Source organism: Schistocerca americana, chromosome 9, assembly GCF_021461395.2.
Source record: "Schistocerca americana isolate TAMUIC-IGC-003095 chromosome 9, iqSchAmer2.1, whole genome shotgun sequence".
In the NCBI taxonomy this organism is placed as follows: domain Eukaryota; kingdom Metazoa; phylum Arthropoda; class Insecta; order Orthoptera; family Acrididae; genus Schistocerca; species Schistocerca americana.
Genome location: NC_060127.1, coordinates 140811404 through 140828579, shown reverse-complemented (window position 1 = coordinate 140828579; position 17176 = coordinate 140811404). Strand labels below are relative to the sequence as shown.

General features: G+C 43.2%; 2 protein-coding genes across 2 annotated transcripts in view; one reads left to right on the top strand and one right to left on the bottom strand.

Moving 5' to 3' along the window:
* The window catches only part of LOC124550974 (ankyrin repeat and protein kinase domain-containing protein 1-like), a 38482-nt gene extending 27594 nt beyond the window's left edge, over positions 1-10888 (bottom strand). The window contains exon 1 of the mRNA XM_047125793.1: positions 10773-10888. The gene's annotated coding sequence lies outside the window, so the exon portion shown is untranslated. The remainder of the gene's footprint in view (positions 1-10772) is intronic.
* A 1592-nt stretch (positions 10889-12480) lies between these two features.
* The window catches only part of LOC124551260 (ankyrin-1-like), a 105015-nt gene continuing 100319 nt past the window's right edge, over positions 12481-17176 (top strand). Inside the window, exon 1 of the mRNA XM_047126260.1 lies at positions 12481-12539. The gene's annotated coding sequence lies outside the window, so the exon portion shown is untranslated. The remainder of the gene's footprint in view (positions 12540-17176) is intronic.

The following is a 17176-nucleotide window of genomic DNA, read 5'->3' as shown; positions in this document are numbered from 1 at the left end:
TTCGACAGGTGTCCTGTTGCCTAGTACCCACAAGGTCCGCCATGGGCCTTGATGACTTGTCCCGTGTGTTACAGTATCAACGCGCTTAAGGCACCAACAGCCTCCATCCAGGCTACATTCACCTGGTTCCAAAGTTCATCTGTGGTGGTCGGTACCCATCATTTGATCATATCCCACTCATTTTTGATTGGCGACAAGTCTGCTGATCCGGCGGGCCAGGGCAAAAGGCTGACTGCAGCTACACGTGGTCGTGCATTGTTTTGCTGAAAAATGGCGTATAGGGTGTTGTCAGAAAGGGTGTGGCTACAGGTCGCAGGACGTCATTCAGGTAGGTCACACTGGTCACAGTGCCCTGGACACACACCAACTGTAATTTGTGGATGTACCCAATAGCAGCCCACACCGTAAGGCCTTGAGCTGGCGCCGTATGCCTTGTGCGTCTGCAGTCACTGTGATGCCGTTCCTCCGTTCTGCGGCGAACCAAAATTCGGCCATCTCAGTCAAACAAACAGAACATGGATTAATTCGAAAACACTATCTGATGCCATTCCTGTCCCCAGTGACGTCGTTCCAGACGCCATTGCCATATAGCAAGTCTCTGCATATTCGTCAAGTGTAGTCGGACTGTCACCGCTGATAGTGTACGATGTGTTACACTGTTCCACTGTTGCACCAGAGTCGAGGAAGACGCACATCTGTCCTGCAATTCCATTCGGATGAAGTGTCGGTCCTCGGGGGTGGTCTGGGTGGTGCGACCTGAACCATCTCGTCGTCTTCTACGGCCTTTTGTTAGCTATTCTGCTCACATCCGTTGCACTGCCGAAACACTTGGTCCCACACGAGCAACAATTTCCCGGATGAATGCATCACATTTCCTCATGGCAGTAATGGACCCTCTTTTAAACTCAATGGTTTGACGGTGCGGTTCGTGTGTACGTCTTCGAGGCATCCTGCACGTCTGCTCAAGTCGCACCAATCCATTACCTTCGCTTTGCAGCGACAACGAGAGCGGCAGGCACATTTTACAGGTAGGTGGTGTTGCGAAACTATATAGATGTTAACCTCGAACCTGTGGGCCAACATGGTTCAAATGCTGATAATTTCTGCAGGACATACTAATGTACTTATCCTGTGAATCTCAACGTCCTGTCTCTAGTCGTTCAAATGTTCTGTTTTTCCGAAGATAGTGCATTGTCGATTAGTCTACCAACAGGATATATCCGCAGAATTTGCTGGTTTGAAAGTTTTCCCACAAGTTAGTCCCCACTCTCTTGGATTCGACATCTGTTCAACGAATGATATCAACCCTGCAGTTAGCCGACCGCTCCGCAACCAAAGACGCAAAATTCTTCCGGGAAACAAAAGCTGTAGGGTTTGAAAGTGGTCACTCAACGGAATCATTCACAACGGGAATGAACAATCTAAATGGTTCAAATGGCTCTGAGCACTATGGGACTTAACATCTGTGGTCATCAGTCCCCTAGAACTTAGAACTACTTAAACCTAACTAACCTAAGGACATCACACACATCCATGCCCGAGGCAGGATTCGAACCTGCGACCGTAGCAGTACCGATGAACAATCTGGTGGGCCTCTTTAAATCTTCTTAAAAGTACTTCGCATAAAAACTCAAGGACTCGTAACGTTATTAAAATCCAGAAACATTCCTGCCGTTAAAAGTAATCCCATTGGTTCTGAAAGAAGTCTCCAGTCCCTAAGCATAACTATTCAAAGTGTCTTAAGGAAATCTGAACGCTTGTGGAAAAGAGGATTCAGCTACGTCCTGGCAGCAAGATTAAGTCCACTTCAACGCCATTTCGCAATCGTTAGATCTTAGTAAAGACTTCCTCAATTTGCAAGTGAGCCTGTAAATCTTTCACCTTCCGGTGGGAACTATGAAAGTAATTGTTAATGTTCGGTGAAATGTTTCGATAAGAGAAACATTTCAAGTGAAAGAACAAAGGAGATCTGGAATTGGAAAACATATTTAAGAAAGCGCCACCTGTTCCAGGTATCTCGACATAAGCTCAAAACGTCTCACATCAGATATAAGCAGTCTAGTTATGCTTGATTCGTTAAAAAATTCCAGGAAGCGTAAGTGCTTAAGCGTAAGAAAGAGAATCAGAATGCGAGAATAGCGTCATAACAAATTGCACCTTAGCTTCGATTGAAACGAACTACAACCAGGAACTTCTACGAATGATTCGCAAACAGAAGGTGACGAAAACGCAGTTCGAATTTACAGAGCAGACTCGCCCTCAGAGTTGCTTGCACATGTGCGGGGAATGACTGAATAGCGGATGGGCCTCTATGTGTGCGCCGCGAACTTGTGAGTGAGAGAGGCAGCTAAGGAATTGTAGAACAGGAAAAGAATACAGCTCGCATGACGAGAAACAACTTGAACTAAAACTATACCTGAATGAAAATCTATAAAATTTGCAATGCCAAACTTTTTCAACATACAAGTAATAATATCATTTGTCAAAGGTAATAGAAATATTGTAGTACCTGAAAACTTTGTGCAGCATACTCAGTTTTTATGCCTGCGAATTTTTCTGTGTAGCTATGAAACGTAGCTTTAAAATAATAGGTATACTTCAACGTTCTGCTATGTTAATAGTTTTATTCTTTATCACCAGCTGGAGGCAACACATACAGAAAGGTATTGAGATATAACACGATACCATGCTAAATGTTTCACTTTACGCACATAATGTATTATTGCGACGTACAGTGATGAGCCAAAACAAATGTTTCATAATTTGTTTGTCCGTCTTTGGAACGAAATACATCACTGATTCTGCGTGTTGGGAAGGGAGTGATACAGGGTTGTAGCCTATCCCCGATGTTACTCAATCTGTATACTGAACAAGCAATAAAGGAAACAAAAGAAAAGTTCGGAGTAGGTATTAAAGTCCATGGAGAAGAAATAAAAACTTTGAGGTTCGCCGATGACATTGTAATTCTGTCAGAGACAGCAAAGGACTTGGAAGAGCAGCTGAACGGAATGGACAGTGTCTTGAAAGGAGGGTATAAGATGAACATCAACAAAAGCAAAACGAGGATAATGGAATGTAGTTGAATTAACTCGGGTGATGCTGAGGGAATTAGATTAGGAAATGAGACACTTAAAGTAGTAAAGGAGTTTTGCTATTTGGGGAGAAAAATAACTAATGATGATGGAAGTTTTCTTTTTTTTTTTGTCATCAGTCTACTGACTGGTTTGATGCGGCCCGCCACGAATTCCTTTCCTGTGCTAACCTCTTCATCTCAGAGTAGCACTTGCAACCTACGTCCTCAATTATTTGCTTGACGTATTCCAATCTCTGTCTTCCGCTACAGTTTTTGCCCTCTACAGCTCCCTCTAGTACCATGGAAGTCATTCCCTCATGTCTTAGCAGATGTCCTATCATCCTGTCCCTTCTCCTTATCAGCGTTTTCCACATATTCCTTTCCTCTCCGATTCTGCGTAGAACCTCCTCATTCCTTACCTTATCAGTCCACCTAATTTTCAACATTCGTCTATAGCACCACATCTCAAATGCTTCGATTCTCTTCTCTTCCGGTTTTCCCACAGTCCATGTTTCACTACCATACAATGCTGTACTCCAGACGCACGTCCTCAGAAATTTCTTCCTCAAATTAAGGCCGGTATTTGATATTAGTAGACTTCTCTTAGACAGAAATGCCTTTTTTTGCCATAGCGAGTCTGCTTTTGATGTCCTCCTTGCTCCGTCCGTCATTGGTTATTTTACTGCCTAGGTAGCAGCATTCCTTAACTTCATTGACTTCGTGACCATCAATCCCGATTTTAAGTTTCTCGCTGTTCTCATTTCTACTACTTCTCATTACCTTCGTCTTCCTCCGATTTACTCTCAAACCATACTGTGTGCTCATTAGACGGTTCATTCCGTTCAGCAGATCATTTAATTCTTCTTCACTTTCACTCAGGATAGCAATGTCATCAGCGAATCGTATCATTGATATCCTTTCACCTTGTATTTTAATTCCACTCCTGAACTTTTCATTTATTTCCATCATTGCTTCCTCAATGTACAGATTGAAGAGTAGGGGCGAAAGGCTACAGCCTTGTCTTACACCCTTCTTAATACGAGCACTTCGTTCTTGATCGTCCACTCTTATTATTCCCTCTTGGTTGTTGTACATATTGCATATGACCCGTCTCTCCCTATAGCTTACTCCTACTTTTTTCAGAATCTCGAACAGCTTGCACCATTTTATATTGTCGAACGCTTTTTTCAGGTCGACAAATCCTATGAAAGTGTCTTGATTTTTCTTTAACCTTGCTTCCATTATTTGCCGTAACGTCAGAATTGCCTCTCTCGTCCCTTTACTTTTCCTAAAACCAAACTGATCGTCACCTAGCGCATTCTCAATTTTCTTTTCCATTCTTCTGTATATTATTCTTGTAAGCAGCTTCGATGCATGAGCTGTTAAGCTGATTGTGCGATAATTCTCGCACTTGTCAGCTCTTTCCGTCTTCGGAATTGTGTGGATGATGCTTTTCCGAAAGTCAAATGGCGTGTCGCCAGACTCATATATTCTACACACCAACGTGAATAGTCGTTTTGTTGCCACTCCCCCCATGATTTTAGAAATTCTGATGGAATGTTATCAATCCCTTTTGCCTTATTTGACCGTAAGTCCTCCAAAGCTCTTTTAAATTCAGATTCTAAAACTGGATCCCCTATCTCTTCGAAATCGACTCCTGTTTCTTCTTCTATCAAATCAGACAAATCTTCACCCTCATAGAGGCTTTCAATGTATTCTTTCCACCTATCTGCTCTCTCCTCTGCATTTAACAGTGGAATTCCTGTTGCACTCTTAATGTTACCACCATTGTTTTTAATGTCACCAAAGGTTGTTTTGACTTTCCTGTATGCTGAGTCTGTCCTTCCGACAATCATATCTTTTTCGATGTCTTTACATTTTTCCTGCAGCCATTTCGTCTTAGCTTCCCGGCACTTCCTATTTATTTCATTCCTCAGCGACTTGTATTTCTGTATTCCTGATTTTCCCGGAACATGTTTGTACTTCCTCCTTTCCTCAATCAACTGAAGTATTTCTTCTGTTCCCATGGTTTCTTCCCAGCTACCTTCTTTGTACCTACGTTTTCCTTCCCAACTTCTGTGATGGCCCTTTTTAGAGATGTCCATTCCTCTTCAACTGTACTGCCTACTGCGCTATTCCTTATTGCTGTATCTATAGCGTTAGAGAACGTCAAACGTATCTCGTCATTCCTTAGTACTTCCGTATCCCACTTCTTTGCGTATTGATTCTTCCTGACTAATGTATTGAACTTCAGCCTACTCTTCATCACTACTATATTGTGATCTGAGTCTATATCTGCTCCTGGGTACGCCTTACAATCCAGTTTCTGATTTCGGAATCTCTGTCTGACCATGATGTAATCTAATTGAAATATTCCCATATCTCCCGGCCTTTTCCAAGTATACCTCCTCCTCTTGTGATTCTTGAACAGGGTATTCGCTATTACTAGCTGAAACTTGTTACAGAACTCGATTAGTCTTTCTCCTCTTTCATTCCTCGTCCCAAGCCCATATTCTCCTGTAACCTTTTCTTCTACTCCTTCCCCTACAACTGCATTCTAGTCGCCCATGACTACTAGATTTTCGTCCCCCTTTACATACTGCATTACCCTTTCAATATCCTCATATACTTTCTCTATCTGTTCATCTTCAGCTTGCGATGTCGGCCTGTATACCTGAACTATCGTTGTCGGTGTTGGTGTGCTGTAGATTCTGATTAGAACAACCTGGTCACTGAACTGTTCACAGTAACACACCCTCTGCCCTACCTTCCTATTCATAACGAATCCTACACCTGTTATACCATTTTCTGCTGCTGTTGATATTACCCGATACTCATCTGACCAGAAATCCTTGTCTTCCTTCCACTTCACTTCACTGACCCCTACTATATCTAGATTGAGCCTTCGCATTTCCCTTTTCAGATTTTCTAGTTTCCCTATCACCTTCAAGCTTCTGACATTCCACGCCCCGACTCGTAGAACGTTATCCTGTCGTTGATTATTCAATCTTTTTCTCATGGTAACCTCCCCATTGGCAGTCCCCTCCCGGAGATCCGAATGGGGGACTATTCCGGAATCTTTTGCCAATGGAGAGATCATCATGACACTTCTTCAATTACAGGCCACATGTCCTGTGGATACACGTTACGTGTCTTTAATGCAGTGGTTTCCATTGGCTTCTGCATCCTCATGTCGTTGACCATTGCTGATTCTTCCGCCTTTAGCGGCAATTTCCCACACCTAGGACAAGAGAGTGCCCTGAACCTCTATCCGCTCCTCCGCCCTCTTTAACAAGGCCGTTGGCAGAATGAGGATGACTTCTTATGCCGGAAGTCTTCGGCCGCGAATGCTGATTATTTATCAAAATTTAGGCAGTGGTGGGGATCGAACCCGGGACCGAAGACGTTGTGATTATGAATCAAAGACGCTACCCCCTTTTTTTCCTTTGTTTTCTCATTTTGTTCGTTGTTGATCGTTGGGATTGCTCGTTGCGGACATCACATGACATCTATTACAGTTCGTTTTGTTGATCCTCCTCCCACTCAGTTTTTTATTACAGAGGCCAACCAGCTCTCTGACCCAACACGCTGAGCTACCGTGCCGGCTACCTAGACCACGGATATACCTTGTATGGATATGATGGAAGTAGAGAGGATATAAAATGTAGAATGTCAATGGCAAGGAAAGCGTTTCTGAAGAAGAGAAATTTGTTAAAATCGAGAATAGATTTAAGTGTCAGGAAGTCGTTTCTGAAAGTATTTGTATGGAGTGTAGCCATGTATGGAAGTAAATGTGGACGATAAATAGTTTAGACAAGAAGAGAATAGAAGCTTTCGAAATGTGGTGCTACAGAAGAATGCTGAAGATTACATGGGTAGATCACATAACTAATGAGGTATTGAATAGAATTGGGGAGAAGAGGGGCTTGTGGCACAACTTGACTAAAAGAAAGGATCGGTTGGTAGGACATGTTCTGAAACATCGAGGGATCACCAATTTAGTATTGGAGGGCAGCGTGGAGGGTAAAAATCGTAGAGGGAGACCAAGAGACGAATACACTAAGCAGATTCAGAAGGATGTAGGCTGCAGTAGGTACTGGGAGATGAAGAAGCTTGCACAGGATAGAGTAGCATGGAGAGCTGCATCAAACAAGTATCTGGACTGAATACGACAACAACAACAACAACAACAACAACAACAACAGGCATCCAAAAGTGTATTGGTAGATTTGTGTAGGTTTGTGGCAGCAAATGTCTACGTACAGTTCATGTAATTCGCTTTAATGGTGGGCCACTGATGTCCGTACGCGGCGATGGCCCCCGGTATCAACCCACATGGATTCCATAGGATTTACATCAGGCGAATTTGGTCTTCGAGACATCAACCTGAGTCTTGCTATAATGCTCCTCAAAGCACTGTGGCAAGTTTCTGGCTCTGAGACACGGCCAACGGTACTGCCGAACGATGACATGGCCATCGGGGAAGACATCAAACATGAAGGGATGCAGATGGTTCGCAGCTGTCAGCGTGTCTTAGATTACTACCACAGGTCGCACGCAAGCGCAGGAGAATGTCTCCCACAGCATAACACAGCTCTCACCATCCTGCGTCCGTGGCGCACTGCACGTTTCGAGCCGCCGTTCACCTCGGTGACGGCGTTTGTGGAGACGACGAACGACCTCTTGTAGCAAAAATGTGATTCACTAGAAGACCCGACACGTTTCCATTGATCTGCGGTCTAATTGCGATGTTCTTGATAATTCTTACGGGTTATATGGCCGTGGTCCATGGAATACTTCTATTCCTAACGTTTCGTCCAATACTACGTTGGACATCCTCAGAGGTATGACTGGTCCTGTTGAGTCCTGAGTAGTGGACCCTTTTTTGAACTTAAGTAAGTGCTTTGAAGTCCTTGTGCAGATCATTTTTGTTCCTGGTATTGTGTGTATGAACTGAGTTGTTTGTTGGAAAGAGATATATTATTTAGGGCAAATTTCATTAAGGAGTAAATATACTCAGAGGCAGTAGTTAGTATACCCAGTTCTTTGAAGAGGTTTCTGCAGGACGTCCGTGAATTTACTCCACAAATAATACGTATTACACGCTTTTGGACTCTGAAAACTATTGTTTGACTCTAAGATTTGTGGTGTCGCCGCCAGACACCACACTTGCTAGGTGGTAGCCTTTAAATCGGCCGCGGTCCGTTAGTATACGTCGGATCCGCGTGTCGCCACTATCGGTGATTGCAGACCGAGCGCCACCACACGGCAGGTCTAGAGAGACTTCCTAGCGCTCGCCCCAGTTGTACAACCGACTTTGCTAGCGATGGTTCACTGACAAAATACGTTCTCATTTGCCGAGACGATAGTTAGCATAACCTACAGGTACGTCATTTGCTACGACCTAGCAAGGCGCCATTATCAGTTGCTATTGATATTGTAAAGAATGTACAGACAAGAGCTACGTTCAACATTAATGGATTAAAGTTAAGTATTCCACCAGTTACATCCTTTTTTTCTAGTCTAACTACCTTGTCCTGTTCCAGACCTCACGCCAGCCTGCGTGAGCTTAAACGCGTGCCTTTCGGCTTCCTCCAAACCCTGTGGGTTGGCTCCTGCCACTCCACAACAAGATTTACCCCAAAATATTATACCATATGACATTATGGAATGAAAGTAGGCAAAGTATGCAAGCTTTTTCATTTTTATGTTGCCTATGTCTGCTAACACTCGAATTGCAAATACAGATTTGTTAAGGAGTTTTTGCAGTTCTGTGGTGTGCTCCTCCCAACTGAATTTGTTATCAAGTTGTAATCCCAGGAATTTAAGACTGTCAACCTTGTATGTATGGTTCCTTTTTTTCCCCCCACTTCTTTTCCGCACGTGCACACGATGCAATTGCGGTACGTGCAACTGCTGCGGTTAATAACAAGTTATTGTCAGCCATCTTGAACTATGACGAAAAATTTGATGACAGTGTAATACCCCTTCTAGCGCTACGTCAAAGATCTTTGTTCAAATCTTTGACAAAGAAATTTGATAGTGTAATACCGGCCTAAGAGACAATTGAAAGAACAGCGAAATACTGCAACAAATTATGTATGCGTACACAAAATGGCGACAGTAAACGAAGTCCCTAACTTCTTTATTCTACAAAAATCATAAAGCGTTATTTTTATTCTAGCCTATTGCATATCTAGTATAAAAGTCAAACCTAAACACATAATACAACAATGTTTACATTGCGGTGGAGCGTGTTGCTAAATAAATAAATAACCACCTAGATTTGCAGTCTTCAGACGAATGCACGGTGTGTTGCGCTGGAAGCATCGTGGCCATCCAACACTGCTCCATAGTTGCGGCAGCGTTGCACATCTCCCCGCGGTTCCTTCTCCACCCCCCCCCCCCCCTCCCAGCGCCATCACTTTGCGCCAGTCGTGTCGCGAACATAATTCATAGGAAGTCAATGTTAAGGCCAAGCGTTTCAGTTAATCTAAATAATCTGATTCAGTAAATCATATCATACAAGATTTTTAAAAATAAAATCAAACGTTTTGCGAAATGATTTGTCTAAAACTTTGAAATAAAAAATATTAGAGACATTTGATGCACCTTATTTTATGTTCATGATTTCGAGTATCATTCAAAGCCACGACGAATGTTTCTCTGATATATGTATTTGTTGTGCACCAATAATTTCACATACTATTTGATCCTTTTTTTTTAAGTTTCATTCAGAAAGCATGATCTTACTGACACCTCATTTTCTTTCCTAACGTCTTCTGTTCTCGAAAATCCTAACTTTGGTACTTGAACAGTGTATCTCTTTATGTGCAAAACACCTAGGCCTAGAACAGATGAACTTTGACAGTTCATGAAATATTTCAATTTCTCCTCAACTCAGTACTTAAGTTTTCCTTAATTGCCCTGATTACATTCAAGCAATTAAATATTTTCATGCATAAGGAGACCTCACGCTGGTCACTTTGATACTTCGTTTGCCTGTTTCTTTCTGTGTGTTTGGACAAGAAAATTCGAACAAAACCTCGTGGTGTACTTTATAGGGAGTCTGTTTTCGTTCTGCTCACACGTTTGACAAAAACGTATCGAGTGTGAATTATACGATAAAAGAGTCCTTTCTGCGTGCTGGCAGTTCCAAGGATACGTCGTTTCGCAACCTTGAACCGTTTATGAGATACGGCGATTATTTTACGACCACTCGATTCACGATGCGCAGGAAAGGATTCGGACGTAATGCAGGATATACCGACCAGTATCTCGAGAATGAAAACAGGTATCATTCCGCTCTCAACTTTATAGACAATTTAGATATACTGGTTACATTTCATATGCAGTAAGGTATGGCCTAAAATGGACTATACGGAAAGTCTACACAATGTGATTTTGCCTCTGTAAACTCTTAAAATTGTCGTGCAGCCATGTACTCGGTTTAGTGCAGTACAGTAACGGTGACGAATAACGAAAATAAGTTCAAACCTTTATCGAGTAAATGTATCGAGCTGCAAGGTGCGGAAGAATCAAAATTTTCGCTCGCTATCTGTTTGGCTCTGAGGCGGTCTGACGTTGCTGGACTCGCCTCTACACCCACACTGCGGATTACTTCGATATTTCACTTCATAGTTTAACATCTTGTTAAAGTCTGCAATTACAACCAAAGAAGCTGGCTCGGCGCTCCTACCTGCTATATTGACACGCACGCCTGCACAGCTGAGGAGCTGAAACACGCAGTAGTCTCGTCCGCCACGTCTGACCGCTGCCACGCCCGGCGAGCAACTGTTCGGGGCCGCCACTCCGACTTCGTGTCACTCCGAATGATGGCGGAGAAGGCCGAACGCGAACGAATGCTGTATTCTGAGTGAGTCATTGAAGCCTTCATTGCTATACGTGCATCGGCGTTTCGCCGTAACGACACGGATGCAATAGGGTTGCGTCATCATGGGTAATACATTAATTTTGGACCACATTGTTAAGGGTTTTACTTTCCCTTCGAGGATTACAACTCCTTTTAACTGGAAACGAGTACCTTCTTTGAATATTTTTAGAATTTTTTTTGACGTGAAAACTTGCCCTGCAGGCAGTCCCTACTCCACTCTCTTGCAAAACTGGAGCATTCATTTTTGTTGCGATTATGCACGACATACTCTTACATTACATGTCGTGTCGTGGACTTTTGTGTTAAACGTACCTGATAATCGTCTGTGCACTATACTCATGACGTTCATCCGACTCTACAGTGAAATACTGCTTCAGCACATGCTTAGGGCACTACTGAGGTCTTGGAGGAATGTAATATGTAGACCAACTTTAGCTGAACAAATCGTGCAACTTTTATAGTTCGTTTCCTTGCGAGTGATCACATTCACATTCACACGAACATCTACTGTATATCGGGCAAGGAGGCATTATCTCACTCACTTACCAGTCGTAGAAATTAGAGTCCTGCCATATGACACGCGTAGTGTGGATTAACGCCGTGTACGACACACCAGACATGTTTTCCGATGGAGGATTCGGTTGAGTTGTCGCCTTGTCATCAAACGTTTGCGGTTCCCATTCGAAAGCCACTTCCTTACGGCTGATAACTGAGTACTTGTGCAGAATCAACTGTCGTTATAGGTCCCGAGATTACACCTCACTGTTGCAAACGAACGTTACATCACAACACAGACATATTTGAATACAGCGAACAGCGAAAAACAAAAACAAAAAAAAAAAACAAAAAAGTGGCGTGAGGGAGGTTTGAACAAGGCTCGCCCGTGTCGTAACCTAACACCGTGGCCACTTTTTTTTCTTATCTGATTTTGTTCGTTAATGGTCGTTTCATTTATACTTTGCGACGTCATCCGCAAAACATCCGCGGGCGTTGCGGTTAGATAAGTGACGTTTCTCTTACGACATCACTCGTCGAGAAGCCGCATGTGCAGCAGTAGCGGCACAGAAGGACGGCGCCTCGTTTCTATAGAAGGAGAAGGCGTTCGCGCCTGACAGTGTATAAAGCTGTCGATGGCATTCAGATTAAGGCCCCTTGTCCACGACAAGAATATTCGCGGGACCGGCGTTTCTGGCGGCCGGTAGAAAACCGGACGCCCTTGTCCACGGAGACGGCGCCGGAAATACCGCAGTCGAGTCGTGTGCAACGGAGCAGTAGGATGGATAACAGCGACCTTTGCACTCTCGTTGCACTATATTATTTTTACAAAAAGAAACAGCGTCGTCGAAGGAAGTATTGGATGCATCCTGTGCTGCAAGATCGATTTAAATTTGGTGCCTTCAGTACGCTACATGAAAAACTACAACAGGTTAACACAAAGCACTTTAATTTTTACAGGATGTCAAAAACAACGTTTGATAAATTACTGTAAATTTTACAAGCTCATCTGCAACATGAAGACACCAATATGTGAAACTCCAAATCTCCTACTGAAATGCTTGCAGTCACACTGAGGTAAGTACTCAATTGAAATTTATTTATTAGAAACTATTAATTTGCTGTATCAAAAATTAAGACCACAGTTTAAAAACGCTCTAGATAAAAAAGTAGAATGACAGTGAATAGGGTTTTCTTATTTCCATTAAGATGAAAGAAAGAATGTTCGATTTAGAGTTACTTTCCAAAATCAAATGTCTCGGAAATGTTGGATACGGTGGATGCAAGACTTGCATACGTTTCCAAAGACATGTCTTCATTAGGTGGCCTTGTACAAGATGATACTTTATAGTGTTCTGCAGAGGTGTACGCCGAATAGTTGCTATCTTGATTTGGCCTCGGTGTATGATACGATGATGTACCACCAAAAGTTTGGTATTCCTGTGAGGCGTAGTTCCAGGAATCTTGAGCAGATCTGATGCATGTTTCTGTATTGTGGTTTCGACCTAATTCTTTTTATAAGTTTCATGATTTCGTACTGGAAGTCTACGATATCATCATCGTTAAATGTATCTACATTTGGGGCAATCCCCCTAAAAAAAGGCATACTTCTACTGTGGCCCTGCTCAATAGAGGCGTCAATGATAAGTCATCATTTTTCTGTCCAACTCATTTGTAGCTGTTTTGTTTTTCTGCGGCTTTTCTTTAAATTGGTGACAATATTTTTCAGACTGATTGTCAGCGGGGTTTACCTCGTCACTATTATCCGGCATATTTGATGAAGTTTCTCGTCTGTCTGCTATCTTTTTAAGAAAATGTAGCTGCTCGTAAAATACATATTTCTGCTTCTTGCTTGCCCCAGAACCGCTCTTATTTCCTCTGTTTAATTTCCTGTGGCATTTCATCCAGTTATCTCTTATGTTTGCACATTTTTGGCTACCATCATTCCTGAAAAGAAAAGAAAGCCGAAGTAGAATCAAACCCATATGTTTTTCTCATTTCAGGTACCTTGCAACAGGAAATACTTTCACCGATCTCCATTACAGTTTCAGAGTGGGAATAAAAACAATTACTACAATTGTACATTAGGTTTGGTTGGTTTTGGGGAAGGAGACCAGACTGCGAGGTCATCGGTCTCATCGGATTAGGGAAGGAAGTCGGCCGTGCCCTTTCAAAGGAACCATCCCGGCATTTACCTGGAGGGATTTAGGGAAATCACGAAAAACCTAAATCAGGATGGCCGAACGCGGGATTGAACCGTCGTCCTCCCGAATGCGAATCCAGTATCTAACCACTGCGCCACCTCGCTCGGTCGCTAGGTTTGTATGAAGATGTGGTTGTTATTGCATAACACATATACGCCCGTTCTGGAGGAAAGTGACTGGCTAAATATAGCGCGTTAGTTTGATTGGATTGGATTGGATTGTTTTGGGGAAGAGACCAAACAGCGAGGTCATCGGTCTCATCAGATTAGGGAAGGATGGGGAAGGGAGTCGGCCGTGCCCTTTCAAAGGAACCATCCCACGCGTCAGTTTGAAAACACTGCAAAATTTCCAAACTGCGCAGGGGCCATTGATGAGTTATCAAACCACAAGAAAGTGGATCAATGTTTTTCAGTTATTCGTTAGTCCTGATGGCGGTATTGGATACAAATTATAATTTTATTTATGTGGATGTCGGTGCCTATTGTGACTCAAGTGTTTTGAAAGAAACGTCTTTGTGGAAAAAGTTGCAGACCAAAAAACTGAACCTACCTCCTCCTAGGGCATTCCAAAATATTCCAGGGGAATTGCCTTGTGTTTTTGTTGCAGATGAAGCGTTTGCATTGCATAATAATTTACTTCGTCCCTATGGTGGGCGAGATCTTGATATCATTAAGCGTATTTTTAACTATCGCTTAAGCAAAGCAAGACATGCTTTTGACGTAATGGCCAATAAATGGAGGATTTTTCACCGACCTTTAAACGTCTCCATTGATTTTGCGACTGACATAGTGAAGGCTTGTACTATTCTACAAAATTTCATCTATAAAGATGAGGGTCTTAATACTCTGTGTGCGGATACTATAGATGTGGACTCTGACCTGCGAGAACTGCCACGTACAAAGGCACTACGAGGTGGCGTGTCAGCGAACACTGTCATAAATCAGTTTGCTAATTACTTTGCTTCTGAAAATGGGAAAATTCCGTGGCAAGATAAGTTCGCCTAATGTATTCATATTTTATGTGAAGCAAACAATAGTATCTACATCTACATGATTACTCTGCAATTCACATTTAAGTGCTTGGCAGAGGGTTCATCGAACCACAATCATACTATCTCTCTACCATTCCACTCCCGAACAGCGCGCGGGAAAAACGAACACCTAAACCTTTCTGTTCGAGCTCTGATTTCTCTTATTTTATTTTGATGATCATTCCTACCTATGTAGGTTGGGCTCAACAAAATATTTTCGTATTCGGAAGAAAAAGTTGGTGACTGAAATTTCGTAAATAGATCTCGCCGTGACGAAAAACGTCTTTGCTTTAATGACTTCCTTCCCAACTCGCGTATCATATCTGCCACACTCTCTCCCCTATTACGTGATAATACAAAACGAGCTGCCCTTTTTTGCACCCTTTCGATGTCAATCCCACCTGGTAAGGATCCCACACCGCGCAGCAATATTCTAACAGAGGACGAACGAGTGTAGTGTAAGCTGTCTCTTTAGTGGACTTGTTGCATCTTCTAAGTGTTCTGCCAATGAAACGCAACCTTTCGCTCGCCTTCCCCACAGTATTATCTACGTGGTCTTTCCAACTGAAGTTGTTCGTAATTTTAACACCCATGTACTTAATTGAATTGACAGCCTTGAGAATTGCACTATTTATCGAGTAATCGAATTCCAACGGATTTCTTTTGGAACTCATGTGGATCACCTCACACTTTTCGTTATTTAGCGTCAACTGCCATCCGCCACACGATACAGCAATCTTTTCTAAATCGCTTTGCAACTGATACTGGTCTTCGGATGACCTTACGAGACGGTAAATTACAGAAAAAGAATGTGGTGTGTAATGAAAATGAGAGGAAATAAATTTGAGATGAAGTTAAACTACATACCTATATCATTTCTTTCTTTATCCCCAAGCATTTTAAAATATCCTTTAAGTTGTGTACACGCATTCTTCCACGCTTCCAAAGTCAGTCGTCTATCCCTATATTCCTCGGTTGTCTTGTTCCACAGGACTGGTCGTTCCTCCACCAACGCAATCAAAACTTCACCATCAATATTCAGTTCAGCATTCATCTTGAAACTCATCAGGTAGCACGTATGACGGCTCCAGGCGCGACTAAACTCTCCCGGCACCCGGCAAGCTGCCGGCTCGTGGACACGCAGACGTGTTCCAACATGTCCAACTGACAAGGGAACCTCCCCATCGCACCCCCCTCAGATTTAGTTATAAGTTGGCACAGTGGATAGGACTTGAAAAACTGAACACAGATCAATCGAGAAAACAGGAAGAAGTTGTGTGGAACTATGAAAAAAATAGCAAAATATACAAACTGAGTAGTCCATGTGAAAGATATGCAACATCAAGGATAACGTGAGCTCAGTAGCGTCGTGGTCCCGTGGTTAGTGTGAGCAGCTGCGGAACAAGAGATCCTTGGTTCAAGTCTTCCCTCGAGTGAAGAGTTTATTTTTTTTATTTTCAGAAAATTATTATCTGTCCGTCCCGTCCTTTGCAAGGTAACTGCGCCGTAGCATGAGGATGCTACACCTAAACAAACATTGAAACACACGACGTCAGTCGACAACAGCGCACGGAAGAGAGAGTATTCCTGCTAACGAGGCTCCCTGGCTGGCAGTTGACTGGTCGCTACTTTGGACGGGAGTGCATTAAATACGTGAGATGTATTCCGTGGGCAATATGAATCCAGCAAATATAGCTCGCGGCTTCAATAACAAGGTCAATGAATATTTTCCGAACTGTAAGTTTGCGGTGCGGTCGCAAAACATAGACATTAAACTTATTACAGTGAACAGAGACGTCAATGAACGAACGGACAGATCATAACTTTGCAAAAATAAAGGAAGAAAAATTTTCACACGAGGGAAGACTTGAACCAAGCACTTCTCACTCCGCAGTTCCTCACGCTAACCACGGGACCACGGCACTCCTAGGCTGACGTTATCCTTGATGTTGCATATCTTGCACATGGACTACTCAGTTTGTATATTTTGCTATTTTTTTCATAGTTCCACACAACTTCTTCCTGTTTTCTCGATTGATCTGTGTCCAGTTTTTCAAGGCCTATCCACTGTGCCAACTTATAACTAAATCTGAGGGGGGTGCGATGGGGAGGTTCCCTTGTGAGTATGATGTAGATGTAGGAGAGACGAGGGGGCCTCGTTCGGCGTCTGTTTCCGTCTCCAGCGAGCGCTCGCCCCCACTGAAATGGCTGTCGGCAGCTGCTTATCAGCAATGCGTCCCATCTATCAACATCCGAGGTCGATCGCCAGTGCCGCCCTGCATTTCGCAACCGCCTCCCGGCGTTCTGGCGCTCTTGTAGGCTGAGACAGAGCCACGGAGCTGCGAACGATGCAGACAGCGTGTAGACAACAGCCGTACCTCAGTGGTGCGGGGCAAGTCGACACGGACAGTTTTACCAACACCGACTCAAAGGAAGGCCTAGGTGCTTGTTGGTGACGCCACGTCAGCTAGGCACGGCGA